Consider the following 8,343-nt stretch of genomic DNA (forward strand, 5'->3'; position numbering starts at 1 on the left):
GAGTTATAGAACATCTCATAAATCAAAACATAATGTGATTGTGTCAACTCCTACCCATGGGGTGTAACTTGTTATTTGAAAGTCTTTGGATTAAGTCTTGTCATCTAAGACAGGAGTTATAGAATATCTCATAAATCAAAACACAATGTGGTAATGTTAACTGTTGCCCATGGGGCACGACTTGTTACTTGAAAGTCCTTGGTCTAAGTCTTGCCTATAAAAGAAGAGTTATAAAATATCTCATAAATCAATACATAATGCGGTGGTGTCAACTCTTGTCCATGGGGCATAAATTATTGTTTGATGGTCCTTAGGCTGAGTCTGACCTCTAAAACAAGAGTTATAGAGCATTTTATAAGTAAAAAACACAATGTGTTAGTGTTAACTCTTGCCCAATATACATAACTTGTTTGAAAACTCTTGGGATAAGTCGTTCCTCAAAGCAGAGGCGAACCTAGGATTTGAAGATAGGGATGCACCATTATCTTTAACATAGTCATGTCGATTATCAACTACATAATTTGACATGCGAATTTTTAAACTTAAAAATTATGAAAAAAATTATGGGCAAAGTATAAACTTCAAAATAATCAAATGATATTAATTTAGTACTAATACAACAAAAGTAGACCATCCTTTCATACTAGACATCGGCGCGTTTTCATAATCTGAAAATGATTAATGATTGCATCATTGCTTATATTTACAAATATATCTTTTGTAACGCCTTGATTTTCTGAAATCGAAACGTCACATGGTGCTCATGATCCTGAAGGACCACAAGCTAACCCTCTGTTGGTACCTGTAATCGAGCACTGCATAATATACTAAAATAAATGCGGAAGACTGGTGAAAACTAGCCATAAGGTTCAAATATCTAAAAATACTCAAACTAAAAACTAAATACTTATATATCTGTCTGAAAAATACTATAGTCTGAAAGCCTCTAAACTGTCTGAACTGTGGAGTTGATGGGACATGTCCCCAACTGTAACACCTCGCATTTCGGATTAGAATGAAAATCCGTCATTCCTATGCGTAGATGTTCCAAAAGCCTCAAACCCTATGTAAATTTAGTGTGATCAATTATGTAGTGTGGGAATTTATTTGAGCATGAATTTAGATAATAGAGGTCCCCTAACTTAAGGACAAGTTGAAAGCTTTCCTATCGTTCAAGTTTTAGTGAGCGTCAAAACTTGGGTCAACTTCAATCGGACATAAATCCTTGTATATAACAAATTAAAGGTCCTACTATATATCAAATGAAATCTCTTTGAATTAGCATTCCAACGATACCAATTTCGCTAAATTCTGATAACCGAGTCAAAAGTTATACCATGTGAAGCAGTGAGGGGTCGCGATAGCCCCGTAACGCGAAGTCTACTTAACTCGACTAGGGATCGCGTCGCGAGGGCTACTTAAACTGACTAGGGGTCGCGACGCAAGGGTCATTCCCGCACATTTTCAGCTTCCTAAGGGTCAAGGGGCACATTGGTCCTTTTTTACCCCTATATAAGCTCATAAACACCGGATTTAACCCATTTTTACACCAAAATACACTCTTTTCTCTCAAATTCTCTCAAGAACAAGAAGAGGGGTTTCCAATTCAAGATCCAAATCTCAAGGATTCTTCCATAAATCTTTATAGAATAAAGAACTAAGGTATGCATAGTGTTCATTCATGGATTCCTTTCATCCATGAAGTCCAAGAATCCTCTTTTAAATTGTATATCATGATGATTAGTGTTGAACTGATGATGTTTATGTTGTTATGTTTGTATGACTTCCAAGATTGAATCTTTATCATGTTTTCATGAAACCATGTTAGTTTAGGGTTGATATGCATGCAATTAAGTTAAATTGTGGATTCATGTTGTATTTAATTGATGATCATACCTATGCCCTAAGTGTGCATGCAAGATGTTTGATAATATGCCCCAAAGAATGAATGATGAGCAAGTACTTAGTTTCTATGTGTCAAGATTATGTCATGCCTCTTAAGTTATGCTATACCTACTTGATTAAGATGATTCCCATGCTAAACTTATGCATTGTGATTTCTTGATGAGATGTTCATAAGATTAGAAGCATGAAATTATGCCATGTTTATATGCATTACTATCCATGTACAATGCTAGGATACTCATGTACTTTATGAAATTTCCAACTGTGAAATTATGAATTTGTTGATATTGGTCATGTGATCAAAAGAGTCATATTACGTCAGTTTCCTTCTATCGAGTCCTGGGATACTTGTACCCAAAAAATATAGCTGTGTGCCTAGAGCCAGTGTCATGTTTTCACGGTAATCTCAGTCAAGCCATGTTCCATAGAACTCAGTCTGTCATGTGACTCAGGAAATCTCAGAAATCTCATGATCTCAGACAGTTATCAGATAGCAGTAGTATTCCGTCAGTCAATGAAATTTTGTAAACTCAGTACATGTACAGTCAGTTAATCATGATCGGTCTATTCAAATAGGAGTAGGAGTTAGCACCGAGTGAGCCCAAGGATGGGAACTCACTTATTATTTAAGGGTGTGATTCATAGAAGTCATCCTTGCGTTCCAGAACTATGTAGCCAGCGTAGGTTAAGACATCATAGCCTGCTATATGAGGGTAGATGCGGTGTCTTAACCTGCTCTATGAGGGTTCCCACCGTTTTCACTAGAGTTACCTGTTATATTAAGGTACTCACATGTTGTCCTTACTAGTGGCGCGGTATTGACACCTTTCCAATCAGCACACAGATTGGACCCCAGCTCAGCTATTATGGCACATTTGGGGCATGTCGGTTAGATGACTACTTCCCATAATTTTAGTTTCAGTATCAGTCTCAATCTCGGTAAAAGAACTCAGATAGTTCTTCAAATTTAAGACTGTCAGATACAGTCAACTTAGTTCAGTACGGAACTCAGTTAGTTCCATCAGATTCAGGACTGTCAGATACAGTCGCTCATGTTATCAGTTATATCAGTTATCAGAACTCATGTTATCAGTATTCAGTTTCAGGACTGTCAGACACAGTCAATCAAGCCAGTTCTTCATAATTTGAACTGTCAAAAATAGTCGTTCATTTATTCAGTAATACAGTATCAGTTCCTCACTTATTAGTGACTTACATATCAATATCAGTAAACTCAATCAATCAATATCTCAGTATCAGTAAACTCATGTTGTCAGCATTCAGACTCCGTAGTCAGTATCACCGCGAGTTCAGTTACAGTTACTTATGCATGTATGTATTCTTACGTTCATACCAGTCAGCATTATTCATGCATATAAACCCTTTGCATTTACCCTACCTCATTTGCATACTAGTACATTCTAACGTACTGATGCATTTGCGCTATGGTGTTTTATTTTACACCATAGGTTTAGTAGTAGGAGATCCAGAGCTTCAGTAGCATTCCCAATTCCAGTAGGCAGAGTTAGCAGTGAGTCCTCATCATTCGAGGATGTTATTATTTGATCATGTCATCCTTTCAGTACTTATTTATTTTAGTAGATGGAGTTAGTTGGGGACTTGTCCCATCAACTCCTTATCCAGATTGTCAGTTTTAGAGGCTTTCAGACTATCGTGTTTAGACAGTTTATTTCAGTTGTTTTGGGTATTTCATATCCCACTCAGATGTTATGTTTTTATCAGATTTGAACCTTATGGTCTTTCAGCCTTTATTTTCGTATTTATTCAGTATATTATGCAGTGTACTAGTATAGATATTAGTCATGGGTTAGCTTGTGGTCCTTCGAGGTCATGGGCACCGTGTAGCATTCCGGGTACCAGATTCGGAGCGTTACACCAACTAACTCCAACTACTGAAATATTGAAACTAGTAATAAAATGAAACAAAAATCATACTCGAATGATGAGGACTCACTGCTAGGTTTACTGCTGCTGACTGGATCTGGTCTACTATGGGTGCTCTGGATCTTGTGCCTCTAAACCTATGGCGTAAAGTAAAACACCATAGCACAAATACATCAGTACGAGGGAATGTACTGGTATGCAAGATGAGGTAAGGCTAAATGGAAGGGCTTATGCATGAACTACATTGACTGAATAATCTGAGTATGTCGAATGAGGATACATGCATGAATGCATAAACCATAGCTGAAATCATAGAACACTGAATACTAAATTCTGAATACTTGAACTTCTGACAACTGAGCTTATTACTACTGACATCTGAATTTACTAACACTGGAAGACTAAATAACTGAATTTACTAATAACTGAGTTCTGAGCTTGCTAATACTGATCGACTGTAGCTCTGAATCTCTAATAATAATAATGGTTTATTGAGTTTGAGATCAAGCCTATCTAGCGGGGTATTTCTGGATCTTTTGATAATGATAAGGATTGACTGAACTTAAGATCAGGCCTATCTAATGGGTGATTTATGAATCTGTTAGTACTGATACTGGTTAACTTTATGGAAGACCAAGCCTATCTAGCGGGTGATCTATGAATCTATGGAACTATCTAAGTTCCTATCTGAGCTGAGTGATTGTATCTGACAGTCCTAATTTCTGAGTTCTACTTTGAAGACTGATTCTGAAACTGTGGGAGTTCTCACTTAACCGACATGCCCCGGATCTGAACTAGTAGGGTCCAACTTGTAACCCCAGCTGGAAGGATGTCAGTACCGTGCCATAGGTAAAAACTTCTACTATAGTCAAGCCTCTCTAACGAGTGACCCTGAACAGAAAGTCAAGCCTAAGGCAGCATGACAGTCAAGCCTTAATCTAATGGGTGACTCCTGGTCCTGTGCTAGCTATGCAGTTCTGGAGTACAGGGATTGCTGCTAATGACTCTGCTTCTCTAACGGGAAAGTTGTCATCCTTGCACTCGCTCGGTGCTTGTTCCTACTCCCAACTAATTCTTAACTGAAGTTATACTGAGATGAATCTATTATTGATCATATTACTTGACTAATCTGACTGAGTTTTCTTGGTTCCGTTATCTGACGAAATACTTTTGAATTCTACTTACTGTCTGAATACTACTGAGTTTTGTAACTTACTGAGCTTTACTGAAATCTGAACTGAATACTGAATACTACTAAGGTTTAAACTTAGTACTGAGCTGGATTAGACTAAATATAGAGATTACTGAGTTTTCTTAATGTTCTGTCATTGACTGAGTTCTGTTGATCGTAACACGAGTGAGATTATATTGAGACTGACTCGACTCTAGACAAGCAGCTAAGTTTTCAGGTATAAACACCCCCAGGACTCGATAACATAAATAAATAAGACAGGACAACTTTTGTGTAACAATCATGACAATAAGCTATCACTCGCAACGTAACCAATGAAGCATCACTTCAAGCACTTGGAAATCTCAAACATTTAATTGTATAGGGAGACATGCTATTTTCTCATGACTCATTCAATATGGAAGTGACATGTATAGGAATACATGCACATATCATAATTCATTCATTTAGGTCTTTCAACAAATATTTAGCATGCACTAGTTTACACATACTTGGGGTTTCATACTTAAGATGTTACAATGACAGTATTTTCTTCACATAAGCAATTAATCAAACATGTGGGAGGCATACTTTGGTCACACAACATTCAATACACCAAATTAACATAATTTCATAATTCAACATGCGTCTTGGAGGGACTTCATCGTGGACATCACATAATCAACACATATTAGGGCCAAAGTTTGCATCTTTACAATCAAAACATGAATTAAAACTCAATATCAACATGAACTTCACCCTCAATTCAAATGCATCATGAAATCTCATAAAAACATAAACTTTATAATCTAAGAAAAGGGGTTCTTGAACTTCTTGGATGGAAGGAACCCAAGAATCAACATCCGCATACCTTAGTATATGATTCTCGAAAGATTTACGGAGGAACCTTGATGTTGGGGTCTTGATTTTGAAACCCTAGGTCTTGTTCTTGAAAATTTTTGAGAGAAACTAATATTTTTGGGTGAAAATATCATGAATTCCATGTTAAAGAGGCTTATATAGGAGTGGGATTTGACCAAAATGCCCTTGGAAACACGGACTGGATTTTAGCATTTTTGGACCAGGGCGATCCGCAGGGCATCGCCTGGCCTAGTCCGATGGAGTACCCAGGGCGGCGCCTTGCTATAGCGGTGGGAAATCCAAGGCGGTGCCTTGGATAAAACGGTGCTGAAAACTGGGCGACGCGGGCTAATCGCCTTTTGCTACTGCTTATGAAATCCAAACACCCCCTTATGCTATTCAAAAAATTCCAACACTAATTCGGGACATACTCTTGACTTTCCCCATCGTAACGCAACAAGAAAATTTAAAATCAGAGGTCGGGAAGGTCATGAAATAATTCGTCAAAGTTTTGAAGGCTTATGGAATGGGAAACTTTCAACACTTAGCCAAATTTTTGAGTGCTAAGAATCTCTTGGCAAGCTTAAAAGAGCTTTAACGACTCAAAAAATTTGCGGGGTCTTACATCATTCTCTATAAAACAAACTAAACAATCACTTAAAAATGCATCACCAATACTGCTAAGCAATTCATTCTTGATATGCTTCATGGATGAAAACGCTCTCTCTATAGTTGCAGTAGCGAGTGGTAAAATCAACGTCAACTTTACATGTAAGTACACAAGAGAATAAGTCTCCACAAGATTTGCATTAACCAATGCTTCTGCCAAATCACCAATTCCTTTCAAATTAGAGAATATAGGATCACCACGTCGCATGTGTATAATGAAAGTATCAAGTTGGTAACTAAGCTCTCGAAGCTTTGATTCACCAAACTCATTCGGATAATGCTTGGACAATATCATTATTTTTCCTTATCAAAATTAGCAAAAGCATTAGATGGATTCAAGCTTGTCATACCAAGGAGCAAGTTACCACTCACAACATTGAGCTCTTGAAGTTGCAAGTCAATTATAGCATAAAAGAGCTCAACACGTAAGTGATGTGAGTAAGTAACACTAGAAGGCCTACGCTTTGACTTTTTGGAAAGATAAAAATCTTCCATCATAGGTGTCAAGATTTCATGTTTATCACAAAATACACGAACTTCATTCATTAGAAATCCCATCCATCATCTCTTAACAATTGTAATTTTTTCTTAGTAATGTCTAGAAATATCATGGCATTGACAATAGCTTGCTCTTTCCTTTGTAATGATGCACTTAGCTCATTGTACATCACTAATATCTTCAATATCAAATGAAGTAAGAAAGCAAATTCAAATTCATTGATCATAGTCAAAAAAGCCCCGACTTGTAATCTATCATTGGGATTCGAGCCTCCACACTTAATCGCATCAAGCACATGAGCTATAGATGAAAATAAAACAATAAAGTTATCCAATGTTCTAAAATGTGAACCCCAACGAGTGTCACCTGGCCTTTGAAGTCCTCATTCTTGATTTAATCCTTTTCCACTTTGAACTTCACCACTTTCTAGGAATTGCTCCAACATTTCTGCTTGATGGTCTTGAAGTTGATCTCTGTGCTTAAATGATGCTCCTACCACATTCAACACATAAGAAATAATAGAAAAAATTCATCTACGAGTAAATGGTTTTTGGCAAAGACTACAAGTGTCAATTGCAATTGGTGAGCAAAACAATGAATGCAATATGCCGATGGAGTTTCTTGCAAAATCAAAGCTTTAAGACCATTCATTTCTCCCTGCATGTTACTAGCCCCATCATAACCTTATCCACGTATTTCAGATGTACTTAAAGAGTGTCTCATAAGTAAAGAGCATATTGTTTCCCTCAACGATTTTGTCGATGTATCACCAACACGAACAATAGCAATAACTCGCTCATTCACTTTGTTGACACCCAATTTTTGTTCTCCTTTCCTAAAATTAATGTCTTCAGGCTTCTTGATCATTAAAGGGCACAAAATATAATTTTTTTCATCTTTTTTATAATTGTTGACAAATTATTGATAATCATCCCTACTTTAAGATTTTTATCAATATGTTGTCGTATTTTTATTTTTCATAATCTATTAATAATCCTCCTTATAATAGGATTCTATCAATTCATTATTATTTTTAACATTTTACAATTATCTGCACACGTACACGACATGACATCACATTTTTATAATATTTTTCGTATTAAATTACATTTTTTTTAATATTTTCAACATTCTTTACATTTTTCATAATTACAAATCAATACTTGCATTTTGTATATTTTTACGGTCCGCAAATGCTAAGTCAGATCAATCATTTTTGCAGAGTATAATAATTCAATGTCTTGTCGCATTCCACAACGACCACATAATAATGTCTTGTCACATCTGACAATGACAACACATAATGTCTTGTCACATTTGATAATGACAACTC

This window comes from Capsicum annuum, chromosome 2, assembly GCF_002878395.1.
Source record: "Capsicum annuum cultivar UCD-10X-F1 chromosome 2, UCD10Xv1.1, whole genome shotgun sequence".
NCBI classification, from domain to species: Eukaryota; Viridiplantae; Streptophyta; class Magnoliopsida; order Solanales; family Solanaceae; genus Capsicum; species Capsicum annuum.